Below are 14,723 nucleotides of genomic sequence, written 5' to 3' on the forward strand. Positions count from 1 at the left end.
CCTTAAAATTTCGTATCTGGGGGGTGTCTATAGTATGCCTGTAAAGTGGCGCATGTTTCCCGTGTTTAGAACAGTCTGGCAGCAAAATTACACTTCTAAAGGAAGAAAAAAGTCATTTAAAAGTGCTAGCGCTAGTGCCGGCTATTAATGAATTGTCGGTCCCGACAATACACATAAAAGTTCATTGATAAAAACGGCCTGGGATTCCCCCACAGTCCATTACCAGACCCTTTGGGTCTGGTATGAATATTATTGGGAACCCCGAACCAAAATTTAAACAAAAAATGTGTTGGGGTCCCCCCAAATTCCATACCAGGCCCTTCCAGATTCTGATAAGCGCCCAGCCCGCAGACCCCCACAACCACCGTGCAAGGGTTGTGAGGATGAGGCCCTTGTCCCCATCAACATGGGGACATCCTCCCCATGTTGAGGGCATGTGGCTTGGTACAGTTCAGGAGTGGGGGGCGCTCTCTCATCCTCCCCTCTTTTCCTGCAGCCTGTCAGGTTGCATGCTCGGATAAGGGTCTGGTATGGATTTTTAGGGGAACCCCTACGCATTTTTTAAAAAAAATTTGGCGCGGGGTTCCCCTTAAAATCCATACCAGACCTGAAGGGCCTGGTATGGAATTTGGGGGGACCCTCACATTTTTTTTTTTATAATTTTGGTTTGGGGTTTCCCTTAATATTCATACTAGACCCAAAGGGCCTGGTAATGCACTGTGGGGGATCCCAGGCCATTTTTATCAATGATTCATTCATTAATAGCCGGCACTAGCGCTAGCACTTTTAAATGACTTTTTTTTCCTTTTAGAAATGTCATTTTGCTGTCAGACTGTTCTAAACACAGGAAACATGCGCCACTTTACAGGCATACTATAGACACCCCCAGGTACGAAATTTAAAGGAATATTACACTTTTATTGTTTCACTTTAAGCATTATTAAAATCACTGCTCCCGAAAAAACGTCCATTTTTAAAACTTTCTTTTGCATTGATACATGTTCCCTGGGGCAGGACCCGGGTCTCCAAACACTTTTTATGGCAAAGAACTTGCATATAAGCCTTCAGTGAGAACTTTGGATTTTGCATGTTCAAGCCCCATTGACATCCACTATTCCAGCATATGTGATCTGACAGGCATTATTGCCGGCAAAAGCGCTGCTTTCCATTTGCATTAGCGCTAAGTTTCTGAGAGTTGACGTCTTTCTGGCCTTTTTTGAGTGCTATTTTTTGGCACTGCAGGATAATTTTTTTGCGCTATAGTAAATGACCCCCACAGCGTGTGCCTTTCCTCTAATCGGCTCTTACACACTATAACTGAAGCTCTCCACCCCCTCCTCTGTGCTCCTGACAGATGAAAAAGGATTTAACACGATTCTGCCCTTTTGAGGGGGGCGTAGAGAAGTGAGGACTGCAAATAAACACGTAAAACTTATGTAGGAGGATTTGTTTGAAATCTGTGTATCATCTGAGGCTGTTCACTTCACTGGGTATTTAAGAGGGTTTATACCAACTTAAAGTATTGCTTAGTGATAATTGCACATAGTAGCAACTTCAGGAGCAGTCAACAGTGACAGCTTGTGTATTTCTCTCATGGTAGGTTTCAATTTAACCATCATAGGAGAAGACATAGTATCATGGACATAAACAATTTGAATGCTAATGAGTAAGCTCAGGAGATTTATTGGAAGAGTCACATATGCATTTATTACACTTCAATGCCTTTGAATTAATAAAAAATAAAAAAATAAAGAAATAGTACAGTGTACTTTTGTATAGTGTAGTTTATGTAATGATGTTGTTTATGTTGCCTGCAGACAACAACAACAACAGTGAAGAAGTAGGCCTCTATTAACTTTTTCATTCATTTATCTCTGACATTTGTGTCCTAAATGATTCATAGACAGTGTAGCAAAGCATCCCAGAGAGAGCCGGGAAAAGTCCTGTTCGGGGTTTATACATTTCTCAGGCTCCTCTCATATACGTTCAGGGATCTCTGATCCACGATCCATTTCGGATTTTGGTCCTCTCCCCCCGGCCAATTTAACTCACCTGAGACAAACAGCCTTCGTTCGTTTTCGTTCTCTGCCTGGGAAAATCAGACAAGCTGCAGTCTGTGAAAGCGAAAGGTTAAAGCCATCAAGCTGCATATTTGGAAGCTGTCAAGCTGTAGGCTTGCTCAGCCTGGTAGTGAGGGCCTGTGTATCCTGTATATATTGTTTAGCAAGTGCCGAGACACGGCTAGGCTTTTGTTCTGCTATTTTTGTTCCTGTTTGTTTTCGGATACACTGTACAGCACCTGTATATAGACTTGCATATATCACAAAAAAACACTGCACTGTTTGTCACTACCTCACTGGATTTGGTATCTGCGCCTGAGAGACTGCTTATCCCAGGAAGATTTGTACCTGCTACCTGTTCCCCAGCTTACAACAGCCACAGAGCGCTGCCATTTGTGCATTAGACCTCCTATGTGATGTCATATGAGCTTTCATATCATGCTACAATGCTATTGGCTAAGTCTAACAGATTTATTAACCGCTTGCCGACCACCCACCGTCAATTGATGGCAGCAGAATGGCACTCCTGTGCGAAGCTGTACAGCGGACACTTTAAGGAGTATAGGGCATGCGCACACAAGCTGTTTGACGTAGGAGCCTATGTGCATGGCCGGTGGCTGCGATGGCCAGTGGCTACCCGCGATTGCTCCAGAGAAGGAAAGAACAGAGATCTGTCATTGTAAACAGACAGATCTCCGTTCTGTCAGGGGTGAGGAGAGCGATTTGTTGTTCCTACTGCTTAGGAACAATGATCAGGCTCATCCCCCCACAGTTGGAATCACTCCCTAGGTAACACATTTAACCCCTTGATCGCCCCCTAGTGTTAACTCCTTCCCTGCCAGTGACATTCATACAGTAATCAATGGCTATTTATGGCACTGATCGCTGTATAAATGTCAATGGTCCCAAAATAGTTTGAAAAGTGTCCGATCTGTCTCCCGCAATGTTGCAGTCCCAATAAAAATTGCAGATCACCGCCATTATTAGTAAAAAAAAATAAAGTAAATAAAAATGCCATAAATCTATCCCTTATTTTGTAGACGCTATAACTTTTGCGCAAACCAATCAATATACACTTGCGATTTTTTTTTTTTTTTTACCAAAAATATGTAGAAGAATACATATGGGCCTAAACTGAGGAAGAAATTAGTTTTTTATATATTTTTTGAGGATATTTATTATAGCAAAAAGTTAAAAATATTGCTTTTTTTATAAAATAGCCTGTCTTTTTTTTGTTTATAGCGGAAAAAATAAAAACCGCAGAGGTGATCAAATACCACCAAAAGAAAGCCCTATTTGTGAGAAAAAAAGGACGTCAATTTTGTTTTGGTACAGCATTGGACGACCACGCAATTATCAGTTAAATCGACGCAGTACCGTATCGCTATCGTATCGTATTCCTGGTCAGGTAGGGGGTAAATTCATTCCGGGGCTGAAGTGGTTAATCACAAAGCCAAATAATTTGACGTAAAAAAAGTATTTATCTTCAACAAAAGAACTTAATGGATGCTTTCAATTTCTCTTAAGCCGACTTGTTGCTTGAATCAAACACAGATTTGCTGGCACAGGGTTAAAATATCCTTTAATAAATTACATTCATAGGCATGACTATCTGAGGGACCTCTCATTTTGACAAATAAATAAGTGCCTACACAGATACTTGCACACTTTTAGCCACTTTTTGTTTTGATTAGACCAGTATAAAAACATGTTTTAGGTGGATTTTTTAATACAAATTCCCCTACTCAGAATAGACTGTCCTATTTTTAGTAGGTGGTAACTCTTAAAAAAGGTTAAGAATTGTGGAGTTATCTATTTTGACCCAGGAGATCCTGTAAATAATCATATTTCTTCTTGTCTATCATTTTCCTATTACAGCTAAAGCAATCACACTTTCTTCTACAAAAGATGAAAAACGAAATTACAAAAGTCAGTGGTCATCATATGCTTCAAGGAGCTGAATCTCATTTAATCCCCATAAATAAAATTGCATCTGAAAAATACAGAAAGCAGTCATGCATTTCAAAAGAAAAAGTTGTAATCTGAACATTCCTATCATGTCACCCTAATCTTGTATCATGGAAGAAAAGTCTACTGTTCTCTTTCAATTAGTGGCAGATTTATATATCAGCAACTTTTGAGCTGGATCTCCATTTTTTAGAACTAGTACATCCACATTTTAAATAAAGCTGAATGTATTTAAAGATATTAATGAGGCATATCTATAGGCAGTGAATGTGACATTCACCTAACAGTCATTGAAAGTGTATCTACCTGGTGCATGTGCTTTAAATCATAGTGATTGATTACCCTGCAGTAAATGTTTGGTGTATTACACATGTATTGCTTTATAACCCCTTCCCGCCGACCGTACGCAGATATGCGTACTTGGCTTTCCGGGGTTATACTGGGATGATGCCCGCAGCTGCAGGCATCATCCCGGTACCGTTGTTCACAGCGGGCGATTGGCTACCCGAGTATAACAACCGATGCGGCTAAAAGCCGCTCAGCTGTTATACCGGAGGAGCGGGAGGGGACATCCCCCCCCTCCCGCCGCCTCCCGCCGCTCTTACCGGGCCTCCCGTACGATCGGGAGGCCCGGTGTCCAATCGTGTGCCTTCGGCGGCTGGGGGCGGGCTGGAACGAAGCTGTGGGCGGCTTCGTTCCAGCCTTCTCGTTGTAAACGCGGAAGCGTGATCCCTTTGATAAAGTCACGTGGTGTGACGCAACGCGTCAGGGTAGGAGGAGTCAGGTGCCGACGCTTCTCGGGGACGGCCGAACCCGGAAGCTCTATACATCCACTGATCGCTGTTATTTTAGATGTAAGTTATTATGTTTTTCAATAAATGTGTATTTAATTACTGCACCATGAGACCTCTCCTTTGTTTCTAAATTAACTGCTGGGATTGCTGGGAGTGCTGGGAGCTGCGGGAGGAGTTGCAGAGAGACAGACTCATTTGATGTTAAAGAAACGCTGCAGGAAACACATCCTCTCCTAGAATATCTACCCGCTCTACTTGGCCCATTGGGGGCCGCTGCTGGAGGTGAGAGGCTGGGGGAAACACTTGGGAGATGCACTAGAACGTGCATAGAAGAAAAGTACCAGTCACTGCACATTTTGCACTGTATTCAAAGACTGTTTTTTGTGGAAATCACCCATCACTACTGCACTTTTTGTATGGACTAAATTGCACTATTGTCACCATTTGGGACAGCATCTCTGTTGTGGGATTATCTGTCCTATCGCATTCTATTTTTTATTTATTTAAAATATTAATTTAAAATATTTATTATTTATTATATTTTTATATTATTTTTATATTATTTTCAATCATTCATTAATTATGCACTAGATTATTTATTATGTTATGACTGCACTACTATTTTGGAATTCATTTTTATATTGTGGATTATATGGAAATTCTGCTGACCTTAGGAATTTTCTTGCACTTTATGTCAGTTTATTACATCCATTTTTTAGCTCACGTTGAAGATTCACTTATTTTGACATTAGCACTAGAAAGGATTTGATCTTCAGTTGTTGCCTGTGAGACATTGGTTACTATTTGTTTATGATTTTTTCGGTGTTTATCCAGTCTGGGAAGTCAGCTCATTATATTCACAGGTTCACTGTATTATTGTCACTTGATGAGGGGTGGCTGATATAACTTATATTTATTTTATCGAGCACTGAGACAGTTTATATATAGTTTTGAGCATTTTAATTGCTGGTATTCACTTTTCTATTTTTGCAGAACTGATTCTTTCTTTGATTAACTCCTGTATGGTGATATTTATTCCTAGGCTTTAAATATTTTTTCTGGCATTGATTATATGAGGTGGAGCTCACTTTGCCAACTTCATCCTACATCTCAGTTCATTATAGCTGCGATTTCGGATTATTTATTTGTTACTGATTGATGGAGTAGCGCCACATATTTCTATCTAATATTCTATCCTGGGGGAACTGAGTGGACCTATCTATGTTGGCAGCTCTCTATCGGGTATTTTACCGTCAGTTTCAAAGCTTTTTGTTCACATTGTGGTTTTTGCGCACTGGTTCTTATATATTTATTTCTGTCACGACCTATTACTGTGACAAGAGATTTTTTTTTAAACACAATTTATAAAGTAAAAAAATAAATAAAATAAATTAAAAAAAAAAAAAATTTTTTAAAGCGCCCCCGTCCCCGCGAGCTCGCGCAATGAAGAAAACGCATACGGAAGTCGCGCCTGCATATGTAAACGGTGTTCAAATCACACATGTGAGGTATCGTCGCGATCGTCAGAGCGAGAGCAATAATTCTAGCCCTAGACCTCCTCTGTAACTCTAACCTGGTAACCGTAAAAAAAGATTTAAAGTGTCGCCTATGGAAATTCATAGGTATCGTAGTTTGTCGCCATTCCACGAGTGCGTGCAATTATAAAGGGTGACATGTTTGGTATCTATTTACTCGGCGTAACATCATCTTTCACATTATACAAAAAAATTGGTGTAACTTTACTGTTTGGATTTTTTAAAATTCATGAAAGTGTACCTTTTCCAAAAATTTGCGTTTAAAACACCGCTGCACAAATACCGTGTGATATAAACTATTGCAACAATCTCCATTTTATTCTCTAGATTCTCTGCTAAAAAAATATATATAATGTTTGGGAACTCTAAGTAATTTTCTAGCAAAAAATACGGATTTTAACTTGTAAACACCAAATTTCAAAAATAGGCTTAGTCATGAAAGGGATAAATACACCCCATAGTTTATCTAAAAGAAGCGTTCACAGTTTTCAGTGCTTAGAATAATTGCACACATTTTTCGACAGCTCTTCCACCTTCAAGTTGGAAGAATAAAATAAGGAACTTTCATGGGGCAAACACATCACCAATACACTTTGAGAATTGCTATGATTAAAATACTTATGCCTAAAAGATGTGGATTGATATTTTAAGACCTATCTTCAGCGTAAGAGAAGAACAGGGAGTCCTGAAAGTGATGGTTTGGCTCCCACAAAGCCCCAATGTTTGCATCATTGAGTCTGTCTCTAAATGCATTAAGAGACATAAGGATTTGAGATAGCCTACATCCACAGAAGATCTGTGGTTAGTTCCCAAGATGTTTGGAATAACCTACCTGCTGAGTTTCCTCAAGAACTATGTGCAAGTGTACCTCAAATAATTAATGCTGTTTTGAAGGCAAAGGGTGGTCATACCAAATATTGATTTGGACTTCTCTTCTGTTCATCTGCTTTCCATTTTGTTATATGATAAATATAAACCATTAACACTGCTATTTCTGAAAGCATTCTTAATTTACAACATCTTTCACACCTGCCTTAAACTTTTGCACAGTATTGTATAATATATATATATATATATATATATATATATATATATATATATATATATATATATATATATATATATATATATATATATATATATATATATATATATATTTATATATATATTGTATAATATATATATAGATATATATATATAGATAGATAGAGATATATCTCTATCTATCTATCTATCTATCTATCTATCTATCTATCTATCTATCTATATGTAATAAAATGTTTACAAAAGAATGTGAGGGGTGTACTCACTTTTGTGAGATACTGTATATATATATGTATATGTAAGAAAAAAAATTAATAAAAATGCCATAAAACTATCCCCTATTTTGTAGATGCTATAACTTTTGCTCAAACCAATCAGTAAACGCTTATTGTGATTTTTTTTACCAAAAATATGTAGAAGAATATGTATTGGCCTAAACTGAGGGAAAAAAATGTTTTTTTATATATTTTTTGGGGATATTTATTATAACAAAAAGTAAAAAATAATACATTTTTTTCAAAATTGTCGCTCTTTTTTTGTTTATAGCGCAAAAAATAAAAACTGCAGAGGTGATAAAATACCACCAAAAGAAAGCTCTATTTGTGGGGAAAAAAGGACATCAATTTTGTTTGGGAGCCACATTGCACAACCGCGCAATTGTCAGTTAACCGCTTGCCGACCGCCTCACGCAGATATACTGTGGCAGAAGGGCTCGTACAGGCAGAATCACATACCTGTACATTCCCCTTTAAGAGGTGGCCAGCGGGCGCATGTGGCAAGCTCCGTGAGTCAGGTTGTGGGCCCTGGGGGGGTACCCTCGATCGCCTCACTGGGAGGAAGAACGAGGAGATGCTAATGTAAACAAGCATCTCCCCGTTCTGCCTAGTGACATCGGAGCAGAGATCAGTGACGTGTCACACACAGCCATGCCCCTCACAGCTAATTTTCCCAACACGCCCCTAGGACACACTTAACCCCTACACTGCCACCTAGTGGTTAACCCCTTCACTGCCAGTGTCATTTACACAGGAATCAGTGCATTTGTATAGCACTGATTGCTGTATAAATGACAATGGTCCCAAAAATGTGTCAAAAATGTCCGATGTGTCCGCCATAATGTCGCAGTCACAATAAAAATCGCTGATCGCCGCCATTTAAAAAAAAAATTATTAATAAAAATGCCATAAAACTATCCCCTATTTTGTAAACGCTATAACTTTTGCGCAAACCGATCAATAATCGCTTATTGCGATTTTTTTACCAAAAATATGTAGAAGAATATGTATCGGCCTAAACTGAGGAAAAAAAATGTTTTTTTTATATATTTTTGGGGATATTTATTATAGCAAAATTGTCGCATTTTTTTGTTTATAGCGCAAAGAATAAAGAGCACAGGGGTGATCAAATACCACCAAAAGAAAGCTCTATTTGTGGGAAAAAAAGGACGTCAATTTTGTTTGGGAGCCATGTCGTACGACCGCGCAATTGTCAGTTAAAGCGTCACAGTGCCAAATCGCAAAAAGTGCTCTGGTCAGGAAGGGGGTAAATTCTTCCGGGGCTGAAGTGGTTAAGGCGACGCAGTGCCGAATCTCAAAAAGTGCTCTGGTCTTTGGCCAGCCAAATGGTCCGCGGCTTAAGTGGTTAAAGTGGCTAACACCTTATCCAAAGATCTCCTCACCCTGGTGTCCAGTTAAAGCCCTAATAAATACTGTAAGCTTGAAGACGGGCTATAGCAGTGGAGGTGCAGATAATTCTGAATCTTGGCATAATAGAGAGATTCAATAGTGAGTCATCCAGCTTTTTAGTGCTTGGTCCCAAACCTGACCGCCTCACGCAGATATACTGCGGCAGAAGGGCTCGTACAGGCAGAATCACATACCTGTACATTCCCCTTCAAGAGGTGGCCAGCGGGCGCACGTGGCAAGCTCCGTGAGTCAGGTTGTGGGCCCTGGGGGGGTACCCGTGATCGCCTCACTGGGAGGAAGAAGGAGGAGATGCTAATGTAAACAAGCATCTCCCCGTTCTGCCTAGTGACATCGGAGCAGAGATCAGTGACGTGTCACACACAGCCATGCCCCTCACAGCTAATTTTCCCAACACGCCCCTAGGACACACTTAACCCCTACACTGCCACCTAGTGGTTAACCCCTTCACTGCCAGTGTCATTTACACAGGAATCAGTGCATTTGTATAGCACTGATTGCTGTATAAATGACAATGGTCCCAAAAATGTGTCAAAAATGTCCGATGTGTCTGCCATAATGTCGCAGTCACAATAAAAATCGCTGATCGCCGCCATTTAAAAAAAAAAATTATTAATAAAAATGCCATAAAACTATCCCCTATTTTGTAAACGCTATAACTTTTGCGCAAACCGATCAATAATCGCTTATTGCGATTTTTTTACCAAAAATATGTAGAAGAATACGTATCGGCCTAAACTGAGGAAAAAAAATGTTTTTTTATATACTTTTGGGGATATTTATTATAGCAAAATTGTCGCATTTTTTTGTTTATAGCGCAAAGAATAAAGAGCACAGGGGTGATCAAATACCACCAAAAGAAAGCTCTATTTGTGGGAAAAAAAGGACGTCAATTTTGTTTGGGAGCCACGTCGCACGACCGCGCAATTGTCAGTTAAAGCGTCACAGTGCCGAATCGCAAAAAGTGCTCTGGTCAGGAAGGGGGTAAATTCTTCCGGGGCTGAAGTGGTTAAAGCGACGCAGTGCCGAATCTCAAAAAGTGCTCTGGTCTTTGGCCAGCCAAATGGTCCGGGGCTTAAGTGGTTAAAGTGGCTAACACCTTATCCAAAGATCTCCTCACCCTGGTGTCCAGTTAAAGCCCTAATAAATACTGTAAGCTTGAAGACGGGCTATAGCAGTGGAGGTGCAGATAATTCTGAATCTTGGCATAATAGAGAGATTCAATAGTGAGTCATCCAGCTTTTTAGTGCTTGGTCCCAAACCTGATGGCTCAATCCACTTTTGCAATGACATTAGGTAGCTAAACAAGGTGTCAAAATTTGATGTCTAATCCCATGCACAGAGTACGTGAATTAATAGAGGCTAGAACAGGCCTGGTTCATATCCACCTTGGACTTGAATAAGGGATACTGGCAAATTCTCCTTTCCAAGATTGCAAAAAAAATTAACACTTTTTCTGCTACAAGTGGTTTGTTCACTTGCTGCTTGGCTTAAAAGGGGCCCCCAGAACCTTTCAATGGGCTATTTTCAGCCACACCATCAGTATGCAGCTCCCTATCTAGGTGATGTAGTCATTTTTGTTATATACTGGGAAAGTTATATGCCCAGAGTTCAGGAGGCCTTGGATGGCATGCGGGAGTTGGGGTTAACAGCAAATCCAAAAAAATTGTATTTAGGGTACTTCATTGGAAATTACCTTATTAAACCACAAATTAGCAAGATGGGAGCTATCAAAGAGTGGCCACAGCCAGTGACCAAAAACAAGGTGCAAACCTTCCTGAGTACATTTCATCACTATAGGTAGTTCATTCCTAATTTTTCCACCATTGCACCCCCTTGACAGACCTAACCAAGGACTGAACCTCTACAATGGATAAGTGGAACCCTGAATTAGAAAGTGCATTTCAGCAACTGAAAGCCACACTGTGTAAATAACCAGTCTTAGTGGTTCTTCACTTCAAATGAAAGGTAGTAAAATGAGAAAGAACACTCTGTGGTTTGCCCAAGCTGAAAACTGAACCCTGCAGGAAAAAATTATGGCGTATATATAAGAAAACAACAATAAAATAATGTTACTGAGTTGTTAAAAAGGTGTGACTGATGGTGGAAGTTCATGCTTTATCAGCAACACTGCAATTAAGTAGAAAATGGATGCTCCTTATGAACTGTGGCCCATGATGGTGGTTAAACTTCCCAAATGCATGTTTCTGCTGCCTGACAACAAGGATTAATGGAAGTATAATGATGCTAAAGTGCTGCTGAAACAGTTTTCCACACTAATATGGGTAATGCATTTTGCCCCAAAGTTTACAGTAGTAACAGTAAACATTTTTAAGACCAATGTTAGAGGCACGACATGTCTTCTGTAGCATTCCTGCCTTAAGCTGGCTATGTGATTTCCAGACAAACGTTTTGGCTTTATTTTGACTTTCTATTCTGCATACTTATTCCAAAAAATTGACTCAGAAATGCTAAAGCAAAAGACATCCAGGCAACTAGCATTGCTAGAAGGGGGCAGTTTCACAATTCTACTAATGTAAGTCTCATTTTTGTAAAAATTAAACTATATAAATGTACATTTAAAACTTTGAAAATACACAACTGAGAAACAAAATTTGCTGATAAGTCATAACATAACAACAGTCCATATGATTCTGAACCTATTTCACTACCTTGCTGATTTCCAAATAGTATTAGTTTTTAAAGCAGAACTATAGTTTAAAAGTTGGTAATAAGTAGGTTTTTTTTGTAAAAGAGACTTTGTAAGTTTTTTTTTCTCCAAAAAGGTCTGTTTCAATGACCCACCACTCAAATAAAGTAACATTTCTCCTGCACACTGACCAGTTATTACTAGTACAGTTTTAGCTGTGTGTATCAGAAGTGAAAATGAGTCCATTATTTGTCACCTGTCAGCTCTTTGCTTTTCTTTAACAAGCCTTATGCTTCATTTTAACATGCTTTTCATTTTATTGTAGATGACCTATGAAGTTAAAGATTTTTTGTACCATGATGCCATATACTGTATGCACCATTTCTACTACCAATCCATGAGATCCAAAGCTATAGTTTTTTTTTTAGGGCATTTTATTTTATTTTTTTTCCATAAGGTTTTTATAAGGGAATTTTAATAATGTTTTGATGAGCCTGACAGATAATTTCAGTGACTTAAGAGAGTGCAGAAAAGACAAATCTTCTAGCCAAAGGTTAAAGGCCAGGGGTTAATTGAATGCTGTGTATGTAATGAAAATCAACAAAAACAATCAAAATGGTAAGCACAAGCATGTGTTGATGATGAACCTTTTGACAGAGATAAAAATAAGTACTGTATTGCTCAGGTAAATTCATATTGCAGACAACATTCAAACAATACAGTTTTTGTTGCAACATTTTTATTACAACCATGATCTCAGATTACAAATGAATACCGTATATTCTTTTTCTTTGTCTTTTTCCTGTTTTTTTTTTTTTTTTTTGCTACAGGTAACCTTAAAGCATGTTTCCATTTTTTAAGTCAAATTTGTGAAAACTTAACTATATGCTTGTTATGTTTCCCATTCATATAGCATACATATTTTTTTTTACCACTTTAATCCCAAATGACATTTTATTTTTATTATTAAAATTTTATTAAATTTCACATTATACAAAATATTTTAAAGCGACACTGGGATAATAGCTATTTGTCATTGCCATTTTCGTTTTAAGTAAATACAGCACCTCTGTGGTGTATTTACCTTGGGGGTGTTATGACATCACAAGTGATGTCACCATACACCACTATACTACTGAGGATTGGTCAAAGCTGTTATAGCTCTGCCCAAACTTCCACGCAGCAGCTGATCAATGGTATAGTTATCTACAGTATCTCACAAAAGTGAGTACACCCCTCACATTTTTGTAAATATTTAATCATATCTTTTCATGTGACAACACTGAAGAAATGACACTTTGCTACAATGTAAAGTAGTGAGTGTACAGCTTGTATTACAGTGTAAATTTGCTGTCCTCTCAAAATAACTCAACACACAGCCATTAATGTCTAAACCGCTGAGTACACCCCTAAGTGAAAATGTCCAAATTGGGCCCAATTAGCCATTTTCCTTTCCCAGTGTCATGTGACTCATTAGTGTTAAAAGGTCTCAGGTGTGAATGGGGAGCAGATGTGTTAAATTTTGTGTTATCGCTCGCACTCTCTCATACTGCTCACTGGAAGTTCAACATGGCACCTCGTGGCAAAGAACTCTCTGAGGATCTAAAAAAAAGAATTGTTGCTCTACGTAAAGATGGCCAAGGCTATAAGAAGATTGCCAGGGCCCTGAAACTAAGCTACAGTATGGTGGCCCAGACCATACAGTGGTTTAACAGGACAGGTTTCACTCAGAACAGGCCTCGCCATGGTCGACCAAAGAAGCTGAGTGCACGTGCTCAGCATCATATCCAGAGGTTGTCTTTGGGAAATGGACCTGTGAGTGCTGCCAGCATTGCTACAGAGGTTAAAGGGGTGAGAGGTCAGCCTATCAGTGCTCAGACCATAAGCTGCACACTGCATCAAATCGGTCTGCATGGCTGTCGTCCCAGAAGGAATCCTCTTCTAAAGATGATACACAAGAAAGCCTGCAAACAGTTTGTCAAAGACAAGCAAACTAAGGACATGGATTACTGGAACCATGTCCTGTGGTCTGATAAGACCAAGATAAACTTATTTGGCTCATATGGTGTCAAGCATGTGTGGCGGCAACCAGGTGAGAAGTACAAAGACAAGTGTGCCTTGCCTACAGTCAAGCATGGTGGTGGGAGTGTCATGGTCTGGGGCTGCATGAGTGCTGCCGGCATTGGGAAGCTACCGTTCATTGAGGGAACCTTGAGTGTCAACATGTACTGTGACATATTGAAGCAGAGCATAAACCCCTCCCTTCAGAGACTGGGCCCGCAGGGCAGTATTCCAACATGATAATGACTCCAAACACACCTCCAAGACAACCACCTTGCTAAAGAAGCTGAGGGTAAAGATGATCGACTGGCCAAGCATGTCTCCAGACCTGAACCCCATTTAGCATCTGTGGGGAATCCTCAAACGGAAGGTGAAGGAGAGCAAGGTCTCTAACATCCACCAACTCAGTGATGTCGTCATGGGGGAGTGGAAGAGAACTCCTGTGGCAACCTGTGAAGCTCTGGTGAACTCCATACCCAAGAGAACTAGTGCAGTGCTAGAAAATAATGGTGGCCACACAAAATATTGACACTTTGGGCCCAATTTGGACATTTTCACTTAGGAGTGTACTCACTTTTGTTGTTAGCCGGTTTAGACATTAATGGCTATGTGTTATTTTGAGGGGACAGCAAATTTACAGTGTTATACAAGCTGTATACTCACTACTTTACATTGTAGCAAAGTGTCATTTCTTCAGTGTTGTCACATGAAAAGATATAATAAAATATTTACAGAAATGTGAGGGATGTACTCACTTTTGTGAGATACTGTATATATACACACAGTGTATATATAATAACAAATATAATAAAATCTGACATTCGGGTAGGATTGGGTGCATAGACTTAAATACACAGTGTCTATGTTCAGATCTGTGCACCTGCTTCTGCTATTTTGACATGTGGCTG

This window comes from Aquarana catesbeiana, linkage group LG05 (assembly GCF_042186555.1).
Source record: "Aquarana catesbeiana isolate 2022-GZ linkage group LG05, ASM4218655v1, whole genome shotgun sequence".
NCBI classification, from domain to species: Eukaryota; Metazoa; Chordata; class Amphibia; order Anura; family Ranidae; genus Aquarana; species Aquarana catesbeiana.